This window comes from Triticum dicoccoides, chromosome 2B (genome assembly GCF_002162155.2).
Source record: "Triticum dicoccoides isolate Atlit2015 ecotype Zavitan chromosome 2B, WEW_v2.0, whole genome shotgun sequence".
In the NCBI taxonomy this organism is placed as follows: domain Eukaryota; kingdom Viridiplantae; phylum Streptophyta; class Magnoliopsida; order Poales; family Poaceae; genus Triticum; species Triticum dicoccoides.
Window position 1 is genome coordinate 141,446,600 of NC_041383.1, and position 15,456 is coordinate 141,462,055.

Consider the following 15,456-nt stretch of genomic DNA (forward strand, 5'->3'; position numbering starts at 1 on the left):
GAAGACGAAAGAGGGGATGCCATCCGGGGCATCCCCAAGCTTAGAATCTTGGTTGTCCTTTAATATTACCTTGGGGTGCCTTGGGCATCCCCAAGCTTAGGCTCTTGCCACTCCTTATTCCATAGTCCATCGAAACTTCACCCAAAACTTGAAAACTTCACAACACAAAATTCAACCGAAAACTTGTAAGCTCCGTTAGTATAAGAAAATAAAACCACCACTTAGGTACTGTAATGAACTCATTATAAATTCATATTGGTGTAATATCTACTGTATTCCAACTTATCTATGGTTCATACCCTCCGATACTACTCATAGATTCATCAAAATAAGCAAACAACACAATGAAAACAGAATCTGTCAAAAATAGAACAGTCTGTTGTAATCTGTATTAAACGTATACTTCTAGAACCGAAACATTTCTACCAAATTAGGAAGTCCTAGATAACTTGTTTATTGATCGACTGCAAAAAGAATCAACTGAAATGGACGTTCCTGTGATTTATGAAAACTAATCTCGTGAGCACATAGTTTCTGTTTTTTTACAGCAAGATCAAATAACTATCACCGTAAGCTATCCTAAAGGTCTTACTTGGCACTTTATTGAAACAAAAGCTATAAAAAATGATTACTACAGTAGCATAATCATGTGAACACACAAAAACAGTAAAGGTAAATATTGGGTTGTCTCCCAACAAGCGCTTTTCTTTATTGCCTTTTTAGCTAGGCATGATGGTGACAATGATGCTCACATAAAAGATAAGAATTGAAACATAACGGGAGCATCATGAAGCATATGAGTAGCACATTTAAGCCTAACCCACTTCCTATGCATAGGGATTTTGTGAGCAAACAACTTATGAGAACAATAATCAGCTTGCATAGGAAGACAAAATAAGTGCAACTTCAAAAATTTCAATACATAGAGAGGAAACTTGATGTTATTGCAATTCCTACAAGCATATGTTCCTCCCTCATAATAATTTTCAGTAGCATCATGAATAAATTAAAATATATAACCAGCACCTAAAGCATTATTTTCATGATGCACAAGCATGGAAATTTTACTACTCTCCACATAAGCAAAATTCTTCTCATTCGGAATAGTGGGAGTATCATAAGAGACTTGAATACTATAAATTGTTTCCACATTAAAAGAGTAATGTTCAGAGAAAGGGTACTCATAATCATGACAAGTTTTATAAATATAATCATCACTACTCTTTATAGCATAAGTTTCATCACAATAATCATCATAGGTAGCAAATTTGTTCTCATCATAATCAATTGAAACCTCTTCTGAAATAGTGGATACATCACTAAATAAAGTTATGACCTCTTCAAATCCACTTTCATAAATATTATAAGATTCAACACATTCCAAAATAGTGGGAGCATTACTTCCTAAAGTTGACACTCTTCTAAACCCACTTCCATCAATATAATCATCATAGGTAGAAGGCATGCTATCATCATAACAACTTTGCATATCAAAACTTGAGAGGCTAAAAATATCATCTTCATTAAACATAGCATCCCCAAACTTGGGACAAACATTAATTGCAGCAAATATATTCTCAAATATGTCATCCTCATTAAACATAGCTTCCCCAAGCTTGGGCCTTTTCATATCATAAGCATAATCACTCTCATCATTAATAGTATAGATAGCACCAATAGTATAGCAATTATCATATTCTTCCCAGCAAGTGCCAAAACGATTTTCAAGATCATAAGAAGTATCATTATCTTCCCAATCATAATCATCACAACAAGCAATAGGCATAACAAGATCATCATCAAGTGCATCATCTTCCACAATTATTTTTGATTCATTTTCATGAGGCACAACAATAATAGGAGCAACATTATTTGGGAGAGATACCTTTTTACCTCTCTTCCTTTTTCTTTTCTTCTTCTTCACCACATCATGTGTGGGTTCAATCCTCCGTTTGGAGCTCCTTATTAATGAGATTGGTTGGATAGAAGGCTCCTCCTCGTTACCCGATTCATCATAAGAAATAATAGGAGGATATTGGGAAGTCTCTTCCCTTTTGTTAGTATTCTATTCATATTCTATTTGTTTTCTTCTCTTTATGTAATTGGTAATATAAGGATTTTCAATGCAATTCACCGCACAATACATATAAATTTCCTCTAGATCAAAATGAAGAACTCTATCAAGGGCAAATTTTGGAATATCCTTAGTTATACATTTCATTTCTTCGTAACCCAAAAGCAAACTAAGTTCATTATAATGTCCAAGGTAAATCAAGTCATCACAATTTTTGGACATGATACGATCATGAAACAATTTGCATTGGGTACTGAAATGATCACGTTCATTGCAAAGTTCACAAGTATGGCTAATAAAGTTTAAATTTTCAGCACACGCATCTAGCCTTTCTTGCAACCATTTAGTTTCTCAATGCTTATGCCTCTTGCAATATCTATCTTCCCTATTTGGTGTGTACTTGCAAACCCAATAGACTCCACAAAAATTGACATGCTTATAGGAGATATTTTCATCAAGACTAGTGCAATCATCATTAGTACCATGGATATTCAAGGAGTTCATACTAACAGCATTGCAATCATGCTCATCATTCAAAGATTTAGTGCCAAACATTTTAATGCATTCTTCTTCTAACACTTTGGCACAATTTTCCTTTCCATCATACTCATGAAACATATTAAAAAGATGAAGCGTATGAGACAAACTCAATTCCATTTTTTGTAGTTTTCTTTTATAGACTAAACTAGTGCTAAAACAAGAAACAAAAAGATTTGATTGCAAGATCTAAAGATATACCTTCAAGCACTCACCTCCCCGACAATGGCGCCAGAAAAGGGATTAGTTGACGGGGTGTGAGTGCCGCTTACCTAGCCTCCCCGGCAAGGGCGCCAGAAAAGAGCTTGATGTATACTACGCAACCTTCTCCTTGTAGACGTTGTTGGGCCTCCAAGTGCAGAGGTTTGTTGGACAGTAGCAAATTTCCCTCAAGTGGATGACCTAAGGTTTATCAATCCGTGGAAGGCGTAGGATGAAGATGGTCTCTCTCAAGCAACCCTGCAACCAAATAACAAAGAGTCTCTTGTGTCCCCAACACACCCAATACAATGGTAAATTGTATAGGTGCACTAATTCGGCGAAGAGATGGTGATACAAGTACAATATGGATGGTAGATATAGGTTTTTGTAATTTGAAAATATAAAAACAGCAAGGTAACAAATGATAAAAGTGAGCGTAAACAGTATTGGAATGCTAGGAAACAAGGCCTAGGGTTCATACTTTCACTAGTGCAAGTTCTCTCAACAATAATAACATAATCGAATCATATAACTATCCCTCAACATGCAACAAAGAGTCACTCCAAAGTCACTAATACTGGAGAGCAAACGAAAAGATTATGGTAGGGTACGAAACCACCTAAATGTTATTCTTTCCAATCAATCCGTTGGGCTATTCCTATAAGTGTCACAAACCGCCCTAGAGTTCGTACTAGAATAACACCTTAAAATACAAATCAACCAAAACCCTAACGTCACCTAGATACTCCAATGTCACCTCAAATATCCGTGGGCATGATTATACGATATGCATCACACAATCTCAATTCATCTATTCAAACCAACACATAGAACCTCAAAGAGTGCCCCAAAATTTCTACCGGAGAATCACGATGAAAACGTGTGCCAACCCCTATGCATAGGTTCATGGGCGGAACCCGCAAGTTTATCACCAAAACATACATCAAGTGAAGCACGTGATATCCCATTGTCACCACAGATACGCACGGCCAGACATACATCAAGTGTTCACAAATCTTTAAAGACTCAATCTGATAAGATAATTTCAAAGGGGAAACTCAATCCATTACAAGAGAGTAGAGGGGGAGAAACATCATAATGATCCAACTATAATAGCAAAGCTCGCGATACATCAAGATTGTGCCAAATCAAGAACACGAGAGAGAGAGAGATCAAACACATAGCTACTGGTACATACCCTCAGCCCCGAGGGTGAACTACTCCCTCCTCGTCATGGAGACGCCGGGATGATGAAGATGGCCACTGGTGAGGGATCCCCCCCTCCGGCAGGGTGCCGGAACAGGGTCCCGATTGGTTTTTAGTGGCTCTGGAGGCTTGCTGCGGCGGAACTCCCGATCTATTCCGCTCCCCGAAGTTTTTAGGGTATATGGAGATATATAGGCGAAAGAAGTCGGTCAGGGGGGCCACGAGGGGCCCACGAGGGTGGAGGGCACGCCCTGGGGGGTAGGGCGCGCCCCCTGCCTCATGCTCTCCTCGTTGATCCCCTGACATTCACTCCAAGTCCCCCGGGTTGCTTTCCTTCCAAAAATAACTTCTCCACTTGGTTTCATTCCATTTCGACTCTGTTTGATATTCCTTTTCTTCGAAACACTGAAACAAGGGAAAAAACAGGAACTGACACTGGGCTCTGGGTCAATAGGTTAGTCCCAAAAGTAATATAAAAGTGCATAGTAAAGCCCAATAAACATCCAAGATTGATATATAATGGCATGAATACTTCATAAATTATAGATACGTTGGAGACGTATCATGGCGCTATGGTGAGAAAGCTCCCCAAAGTCAGATGGCCAAAGGGAGTCTTTGTGGACACCGTCAAGATATGGCAACAGGAATGGTTCTATATCACAGAACCCCGCGGCCCTAAGTGGGCAGCCGCTCCAGCCTTCAGATCCAGACCCCCGCTGAGGCTCACATCTTGGACCGACAAGGGTCTGGATTGGGGGTCGGTCAATGAGGTTTCGCTGCTGCAGAAGCGCGTCCAGTGCATGACAGCAAAGGACATTACCCTTGCTGACGTGATCCAAGTGATGCTAATCCGCCGAGCACTCCCCTGCCAGCGGTGGCCCCTCAAGATTTGGGAGTTCAATCCGGAAGGGCCGCAGACCCTACAACAGTTCTACGACACAACGCATAAGGGGATCTAGAAGCTGCTTTTCAAGAAGCAGAAGTCGTAGCCAAAGTCATCAGACGACACCGGCCTCGACTGCAACCATCCGACCTACGACGTAAATTCTAAAACCTCTGAATATCAATTGGTTTGTCCATCCAAAGGAGAAGTATTGAGTAGCCCATCCCCAAACAGGTCTAGATCAAGAAGGCGGAGCAGATCTAGTGTCCGGATCCGCTCCCTGAAAACCCAGCCGATCCTCTACTAATGAGGATGCCGGTCCCCGTGCCGTACCAGGCGCCAGTAAAGAAGGGCAAGAAGAAGAAGAGAGAGGAGGGCACCTCGGATGCAGTGTCTGGAGAAGATGATGCACAGTCCTCTCACGAGGGTGACGACGACGATGAGGAGGATGAGGAAGAAGAAGATCCTCCCCGCAAGGGAAAGAAGATGGCGGCCTCCGAAGATCTAGAGGCTGAAGCATCCAAGAGGGACAAGATTACCCTCTCTGATGAATCGGAGTTAGACGCCGAAGCCATCCCAAAGCACCGTCGCCGGACCAAGCCCCACACCGACTTGTAAGTAGTCCGGGATTTTGCACATACATACAATCTCTATGAACTGTGATGATAACTCTTAGTTCTATTTTTTAGTCCGGCCCACGATCTCCCCCAGCTATCCTCATCCTCAGGGGATCTACCGCCGGAGATGATGGAGAGCGAGTCGCCTCCACTATCTTCCCCACCGCCTAGGTGGATGACGCTGAGGTGTCATCCCATAGGCCCTCCCCGGGCCTTGAAGAGACACGGGGAGGGGGGGGAGGGGACTTAACAGCGCCGGAGGGCAATACCTCGGCTGATAAGGGACTGGGGGATACGGCCCCCTCGAGACCGGTGACGGGAGCCCCGGTCAATCCGTCCCCCAGCCGCATACTACTCCGGAGACCCACGCGGCTCCGAGGTTTAATGAGCGACCTCCTGCAGGAGATAGGGGAGCGACGACCTCCGCTAATCCGGAGGCGCCGAATACCACGGTGGGCATGCTGCAAAGCGCATCCGTTCTAGATGAGCACCGCATCCTGATGGGTACGGTGGCTGAGAAGATTCAGTCCGCTTAGAGTGGGCTGGACGAAGCCTTCACCAGCCTGCTGGCAGGCTTCGAGGTACACAATGTAATGTTTTTGATCATTTTACGAGAAATATGCCTGTATATAGATAGTAGCCCGTGAGACTCTGTTCGGTTTTTTGAAAGGAAAGCGAGCAGAGGATCAATAATTAGTTGACAGGTGGTAACATACTATTTTATTTGGATTAAAATAGGCCTCTCTATTATCAGCGACTGCCTACTCTGCGGAAGTTTTCGAACTCAAACGGAAACTGGAGCGAGCTGATGAGGACCTAGTCCTTGTTAACACGCGGCTCAACCAGGCACAAGGTATAAAATACAGCTTACTTTGTGCCTGTTTATGTTAATGCTTTGTGGAAGCTCAAGAGCTGCAATGTGCGTGTTTGTACAGATGGTGCCACTGCGGTTGAGACCCTCAAGGGTGAGCTTGCCCAAGCCAAGGAGCAAGCGAGGGTAAGCAAGGCGACTGCTAATAAAGCGGCTGTGGACTTAACGGTCGAACAGGTTGCCCGGCGCCGTTTTGAGGAACGGGTGACCGAGGTGGAGCAGGAGCTCAAGGACATCGCCCGCAAGTGCGAGTTCTTAGAAGAAGAAAATAAGGCGAAGGGGATCGAACTCGCCAAGGCCCTTCAAGACGCCCAGGAGGCATGGTCCAAATCCCGCGCAGCGCGAGGAAATCCGTCAAGCCGGACAGATAGCCGTTGGTAAGCCCTTTCTTTTACATGCTAAATTTTGGGATCAGAGGTATGCCTTACTTAATCGACTATGGAGTTCTCCAGACGTGTACGCGGATCTGCTGAAGAGTGCTGTGGATGCCACCCAATTCTTCCGGGCCCAGGAGGGGTACGCGACGGAGCAGCACTTCTGGTCGCAGTTTACATGGCAGGAGCGGCCCGCACTGCTAAATGACCAGATGGCACAATGGGCGGAGCTGCATAAGATGTCCAGCGCGTCCATGGGGGATGCCATAGTCCAGTTGTGGCCGACCAAAGCCATTCCGGACAGCTACTTTGGCCTCGTGCGACGTCTCCTCAATGCACTGCCCCGAATTGACGCCGTCAAGAGGTGGTCCTGCATAGAAGGAGCGTGAATGGCCTTTGCCCGTGTCAAGATGCACTGGGCAGAGATGAAGGCCGAAAAGGTGGCAGTTGAGGGTTCGCCCGAAAGAAAGGACCACCGCACACCAGAGCGCTATTTTGAGGATGTACTAAAAGGTGCTGAGGGCCGGAGGGGTCTGGCTAACTCTATATAAGCCACCCCCTCCTCAGGGACAAGGGTTCGCACCCCCTGTAACACACATATACATAATCCAGTCGACTGCCTCCGGGCACCGAGACGTAAGGCTATTACTTCCTCTCCGAAGGGCCTGAACTCGTAAAACTCGTGTGTACAACTTCACCATAGCTAGGATCTTGCCTCCTCATACCAACCCCCCATTCTACTGTCAGTCTTAGAACCACAACAGTTGGCGCCCACCGTGGGGCCGGTGTCTTAGCGACTTTCTGTCGAGGTTGCGATTTTTTTGATTCCCATCATCATGGTTTCTGGCGGTGGATTGGATGAGGGCCGTGAGATCCGTCTCGGCACGCTCGTCTTCGTTGCCGATGACTCCGCCTGGCTTCAGGAAGCTCCCCTTGACGTCGAGGCGCTCCCCGTCCGCGGGGCGACGCACTTTCACGCGTGCATTCACGACGTCCTTCTCTGGCAGCCGTCGACCCAGTATCGGTCGGCTCCCATGACGTCGGCGCAAGCGATCCGGTCGGTCGCGGCTCCAGCAGTGGGTGAGGCATGCGGTGGCTCGTCAGTCGGCCACCCCACAAGTTGCGGCAATCGAGCCCCACGAAACTCTATACGGCATGTTCAACCTGTCGACTGGCTCCGTTGAGACCGCATCGGAATGCGATAGCAGCGACCTTGCGGCTGAAGTCTTGATAGTCGACGAACCATGCAGTCCGCCTGGCTTCCGCCGCGATGACGGCGGTGATGGAGGCGGCGATCCGTCACGCGTTCACAAGGACTACCGCCGTGAACCCCTTTCTTCGCAGCAGAGGGAAGAACTTCGCCGCCATAACATGGATGCACTCCACACACCCATCGTCGGGGAAACCCCCGATGCTCAGGCCTTGGAGGAGGTGCGCTTGGCCAACTTGGTTGAGCGCACTCGATTGGAGAACTTTCAGCGGGCACTCGACGGGCGTGCTTGGCAGCGGATCCCTGAGTCTAGTCGACGACATCTTTTTCCGCCTCAACCTCAGGTATACCGCACTCCGATTCAAAATCTCACAGCTGCGGCCTATATAGCAGAGTCGATTCAGCCTTCCCAGTCGGAGGCTGGCAGAGGTTTGATGCAGATCCGGGCCTTACTCCGGGCAGCAAGAGAGCAGAACATAGCAGTGTCTCAGTCGTGGAATAGGATTCATAGCAGATCTGTGATGGCAGATAAAGTTTAGTCGGCCCACAACCCGGGATCGCCCCTCCAGCGTGAAGGACGTGGGCATCGGCAGGATCAGTACAGGAACCACGAGCAATATGATCACCGACTCGACCATGATGACCCTCGTCGAGTACCCACACCCCCTTCGGGGAATGGATCATATGTGCCTCGGCAATATGATGACAGACGCCCTCACAGTGGAGAGCGTAGAGTACCAATCGACCGAAGGGAGCCAGGCTTTGTTGCGAGATCTATTCTCATTCAAAGTCTGGTCGACAGGAACAGAGCAAACAGAGAGGGCCTTGACAGAGATCACCCGACTGGTAGCAGAGTTCAGTTTCAGGTCCAGAATGTTTTAGCAGAGCCATCAGGGGCTGCAGTGATTCCTCCCAACTTCAGGTTGGCGACTGGAGTCAACAAGTTCACTGGTGAGTCCAAGCCTAACACTTGGCTTGAGGATTACCGAGTGGCTGTGCAGGTTGGTGGCGGTAATGATGAAGTGTCTATGAAACATCTTGCTCTGATGTTGGAAGGTTCAGCCAAAGCATGGCTGATTTAGTTGGCACCAGGCAGTATATTCAGTTGGGAAGAGCTTGCCCGAGTGTTTGTCAGAACTTTTCAGGGTACTTGTAAGCGACCAACAGGATTAGCAGAATTGCAGCATTGCGTGCAAAAGCCGAATGAGACTCCGAGGGATTTCATTCAGAGGTGGACCACTTTGCACCACACAGTGGAAAATGTGTCCGAGCATCAAGCAGTTTGTGCCTTGAAGGAAGGCGTTAAGTATCGAGAGCTAGTCCTAAAATTCGGCCGGACAGGAGATATGTCCCTGACTCGGATGGTGGAAATAGCCACTCAGTACGCTAACAGAGAAGAAGAGGATCGACTCTGCAATGAAAAGGCTAAACCAGTCGGCTAGGACACCGGTGGAGGTAATTCCAATTGGAAACAGAAGCGTATGGCCGAGCCAGGTGCTCCTGGTGAAGCTTTAGTTGTGGCTTAAGGAAAGTTTAAAGGGAAACCCAAGGGGCCCTGGACCCCCAAGAAGGTAAAAGATCAAGCATGAAATGATGTGTTGGATTTGCCATGTCACATTCACACCAAGAAGGATGAACAGGGTAATCTGATTTATCCTAAGCACACCACTCGACAATGTCGACTCTTGATCCAGCAATTCCGAGAGAAACAACCTAGTGAAAAGGAAAAAGAATCGGACAAGGATGAGGATAAGGAAGAAGACGATGATGGTTTCCCCTACGTCAAGTCCACTCTGATGATTTTTGCTGATGTTGAGAGCAAAAGTCGAGTGAAAGTTATCAACAGAGAAGTGAACATGGTTGCTCCGACAACACCCAGTTATTTGAAGTGGTCTCAAACTGCCATCACATTCGACTAGTCTGATCACCCATCATGTATAGCCACCCCTTGGAGGCAAGCGTTGGTGGTCGATCTAGTTGTTGGAGGCACTCGACTGACCAAAGTGCTAATGGATGGCGGTAGCGGCCTGAACATCCTTTATGCTGAAACCTTGAAGGGGATGGGCATTCTGATGTCCAAACTTAGCGAAAGGAATATGAGTTTCCATGGCGTTATCCCTGGAAAAAAGCCGAATCACTCGGCCATATCGCCCTTGACGTGGTTTTCGGTGATTCCAAAAATTATCGCAAGGAAAAGTTGACATTTGAAGTAGTGGATTTCCAGAGTGCTTATCATGCTATTCTGGGTAGGCCTGCTTACGCAGGTTTTATGGCTTGACCATGTTACGTGTACCTCAAGTTGAAGATGCCTGGTCCTAGAGGAGTGATCACAATCACTGGCAATCGGCAGAAGGCAGAGGAATGCTTCTAGAAGGGTTCTAAAACTGCCGATGCACAAATGGCAGCAGTTGAAATGCAAGAGTATCAGAAAAATGCAGATTCGTGTGATTTGTTGCAAGACAAGAAGCCTGCCACAGATTCTGCATTTCAGTCGTCTGGTGAAACGAAGCCGATTCATATTCACCCGACCGATCCTAACACTGCACCTAGTCATATCTCAACAACACTCGACAACAAATAGGAAGAAGCACTCATCCAGTTCCTCTGTGAGAACTGGGACATCTTTGCATGGAAACCTTCTGACATGCCGGGTGTACCCAGGGGACTGACTGAGCACCGTTTGCGAGTCGACCCGAAAGTAAAACCAGTAAAAGAACATCTTCGATGGTCCGCCGTACAGAAGAGGAAGGCAATTGGCAAGGAAGTGGCTCGACTCTTGGCAGTTGAGTTTATCCGAGAGATTTACCACTCCGAGTGGCTCGCCAATGTTGTTATGGTCCCCAAGAAGGATGACTCACTCCGCATGTGCATTGACTTCAAGCATATCAATCGGACCTACTCGAAAGATCATTTTCCTCTCCCCCGCATCGACCAAATGGTTGACTCAACTGTGGGGTGCGAGCGCTTGTCTTTTCTCGATTCCTATTCCGGGTATCATCAGATCTGTTGGTGTACAAAAGTAGGGGCTATCGTTTTGACCCCTTTACTTGTGCACGGGCAGTTAGAGCCACGACCGCGGCCACACTAAGCAGAGCAGAAGAAGGGAGACGAAGCACAAGATAAACAAAGCCACGCCAAGGCTAGATACACATCGAACAGAGGGAAAAAGCAGGTCCCCCCGACGAGGACCTTGCCGGGGTGACTCGGCCGCCCCGGCAAGAACCTTGCCGGGGCAACTTGCCCAAGCACCAGCGGGACGAGCCACCCTTGAGCCCACAACTTCCAACAATAGTCAACCACGTTAAGGCCAGGGCTCGGGAGGCACCTCCCCGGTGACATGCTGATCTTCGTCAACATCATGAACACACAAAGTCAGATGAGGACCAGAAGCCGGCGACCTTTGGCGGGATTCTAGCCGAGGAGATCCACGAGACCCCCGACAAGCGCCTTGCCGGGGACAAAGCCAACGCCACGGCAAGACCCTTGCCGGGGGCCCTTGCCGAGGACATCAACGGGGCCACAGCCGGGCTCACGTCGACCAAAACTCCACCGACTGTCCCCAAGCAACTGCTAGCTCAACTAGCTGGGCATGCACCTGCGTGGCAATGGGCAGCCTCTACGCCAACTCAGCAAGCACCTGCGTGGTGGCATGCAGATCTTCATGAAGGCTCCACCACTGCGCCACCTCAGCTGCCTACCTGCCTACATGGCGCCGCACGCATCACTGGCCTGGGCGCATGTCAAAGCCAGGCGAGGCGGCAACGGACGTGATGGGCTCCGTTCCCGTCCCCAATAAAGCAAGATGACAGCTAAGTGATGCATTAAATGCATCTTGTCCTCTAATACGAGCGATAAGCTCGCATCACTGTTACCTTTCCACCTCCTATGTGCCACTGTGGCAACCCCTTTTCCTATAAAAGGAGGCCCGAGGCGACCAGGAGAAGGATTTGGCTTTTTTGAGCATGTTACGCCTCGTAGCTAGCTCAAGAACACAAGAACACTCAATATAGGCACTAAAGCAGGACTAGGGTTTTACGCATCCTCGTGGCCCGAACCTGGGTAAACGAACCGCGTGCTTCCTGTTGAACCCCACGCCCCGCCAATCGTAGTAGGGATTCTTGTGATTCCATAGGTGTCTATTCCCCGACATCTTTGGTGTGCCAGGTAGGGAGAGCAGTTGTGAGAATCGACTTCAGCAGCTAGTTTAGCGGTTCTTCATCGCCTTGGCTCTTAAGAAGAAGACGACCATGGCGAACGTCTCATCAGGAGCCGAACGGCCCTTTCTGACGCGTGCAAGCAGCGGACCGGTCGCGGACAGAACCCGGGGCGCGGCCCGCGAGCACCAACACCTCTCTAGCAGCCGGAGCTTGATGGGCGAGGACGCTTGTGTGCCAGGCAACGAGCCGCACGTTGCCAAATCCAAAGACGGAGCCGGCCCTCCGCAGGCGGCACGGGGCCCTCCAAGGACGTCTTAAGGCCTCTAGCACCCACTCCAGCAAGCGCGCCTCTTTGGAGTGTAGTGCTCTCGTCGAGGACGTGCCAGAGAGCTCCACCGGCAAGAGCAAGAAATCCAGAGCCACGCCGCTGGAAACCAAGAAGGTGTCCGTCAAGGAGGATCGAATAGGAGGGGCTTTCACCATAAGCTCCACCCTTGACAGCAAATAAGCAGACGCGCTCGTCACCTTCCTGCGGGCGAATGTTGATGTGTTTGCATGGCAAGCATCCGACATCCCCGGCGTTCCCAGGGAGGTGATTGAGCACCACCTTGTTGTCTGCTCTCATGCGCGACCCGTCAAGTAGAAGTTAAGGAAGTAGGCTTTGGAACGGCAAGAGTTCATCATAGAGGAGATCCGGAAACTAGAAGCGGCATGTTTGGTGAGAGGAGTGCTCCATCCAACGTGGCTGGCCAATCCAGTGGTAGTGCGCAAAGCAAATGGGAAGTGGAGACTGTGTATTGACTACACAGATATCAATAAGGCTTGTCCCAAGGACCCCTTCCCATTGCCACACATCAATCAGATTGTTGACTCCACGGCTGGGTGTGATCTGCTATCATTCATCGACGCCTACTCCGGCTACCACTAGATCTTCATGACAAGAGAAGACAAAGAGAAGACATCATTCATCACCCCATGTGGTACGTATTGTTTCATATGGATGCCTTTCGGGTTGAAGTGTGTTGGCTTGACATTTGCAAGGGCAGTCCAGATTGGTTTTGAACCCCAGCTCGATAGAAATATGGAGGCTTATATGGATGAGACGTTTGCGAACCTGCGCAAGATCAACCTCAAGTTGAACCCTGAGAAGTGCGTCTTTGGTGCCCCATCCGGCAAGCTTCTCGGGTTCTTTGTGTCACAACGTGGGATCGAGGTGAATCCAGACAAGATCAAGGCTATCGAGCAGATCGAGGCGCCCAGGCGGATTAAAGATGTGCGTCGGCTTGCTAGCTGCGTTGCCGCCATGAGTAGATTCATATCCAAGTCCGCCAAGTGCCCTCCCGTTTTTTAAGATTTTGAAAAAGGCGGGCCCGATGGAGTGGACCCCAGAGGCTGAAGCAGCATTGCAGGATTTGAAGAAATACCTCTCCTCCATGCCAATACTAGTTGCGCCTAAACCACAAGAACCGTTGTTGCTATACTTAGCGGCAACAAATCAAGTGGTCAGTGCTGCACTAGTAGCATAGAGAGAGGTTGACGCCAAAGTGATAGCAACAACATAGCCTGATGCCATTGGTGCAGAAACGACACAACCGGTTTAAGTGTTGCCGAAGAAGAAGATGATACAGCACCCAGGCTAGTTTGTTAGCTCCCTCTTGCACGGGGCTAGATCAAGCTACTCCGGTGTGCAGAAACTGCTCTTCGGCCTCCTTATGGCCTCGAGGAAGCTGCGTCACTACTTCCAAGCAGACGAGATCACCGTCGCCACCCGCCTCCCTTTTTAACGGATACCGCATAATCCAGATGCAACTGGAAGGATTGTGGAGTGGGCACTGGAGCTGTCTAGCTTTGGCCTTAAATTTGAGAGTACTTCGACGATTTAAACTAGAGTCTTGGCGGAGTTCATCGCGGAATGGACCGTGACACCTGACGAAGAAGTTGCGACTCAATCATGTACTTTGATGGGGCTTTCTTGCTGCAAGGCGCCGATGCTGGTGTACTACTTGTTGCACCCACCGGAGAGCACGTCAAGTACGTGGTCCAAATGCACTTCCCCAGGGAGACGTCGACGAACAACACTACTGAGTACGAGGGATTGCTTGCCGGTCTTAGGATCGCGGCAGACCTTGGAATCAGGAAACTCATCGTCAGGGGTGACTCGCAGCTTGTCGTCAAGCAAGTCAACAAGGATTACCAAAGCCCATTGATGAAGGCCTACGTAGATGAAGTGAGGAACCTGGAAGAGCGTTTTGACGGTATATAGGTGGAGCACGTTCCCCAAGCGGAGAATGACATCGCCGACTACCTGTCAATGCGCTGCCCTCAAGCTGCCTGTGGAATCAGGTACCTTTGTGGTTCAACTAACTCAGCCATCCGTTGAACCATCAACAGAGCAGAACAAGCGAAGGAAGTCAGGGCCCGGCAAGTACTTTCCCGCCGAGCTCCCCAGAGCTGCCGGCAAGGATGTTGCCGGAGACACTGAGACAACCCTGGGATGACTGACTCTGGCAGGGCACCAAGCTCTTGCCGTGGAGACGGTCGCTCCCACGGCAGAGGAAATGCCTTTAGTCCTTGTCGTCGAGCCTCAGGCTCCGGCATGGGTACAACATACCGTCCGATTCCTCCAAACAGGGGAGCTTCCTGAGGAGCAGGAAGAAGCGGAGCAAGTAGCCCGTCGGTCTGCTATGTATCAATTCGTCGATGACGTCCTATACAGAAAAAGGACAAACGGTGTGAAATTGAAGTGTATTCCCTGGGAGGAAGGACTGGGGCTGTTGGCAGAGATACACGAAGGCATATGTGGATCCCACATAGGGTCAAGAGGCCTTGTCGGCAAGGCATTTCGGCAGGGTTTCTTCTGGCCCACTGCCCTCCAGAATGCAACGACACTAGTAACCAAGTGTGAAGCGTGTCTGTTCCATTCAAAGAAGCTTCATCAACCAACTCAAGGCCTTCAAACAATTCCCCTCTCCTGGCCATTTTTGGTCTGGGGGCTCGACATACTGGGCCCCTTAACCCGTGCTATCGGGGGTTTGAGTACTTGTACGTTGCGATTGACAAGTTCACAAAGTGGCCGGAGGTGGAGGCAGTAAGAAAGGTGACAGCCCAGTCAGCCGTCAAGTTCTTCAAGGGACTAGTTTGCCGTTTTGGTGTACCCAACAGGGTTATCATCGACAACGGCACGCAGTTCACAAGCCGCACCTTCATGCAGTACATCCAAGACCTCGGCAGCAAGGTCTAATTTGCTTCCGTTGATCACCCACGAAGCAATGGCCAAGCTGAGAGGGCAAATGCTGAAGTGTTGCGAGGCCTGAGAACGAAGACTT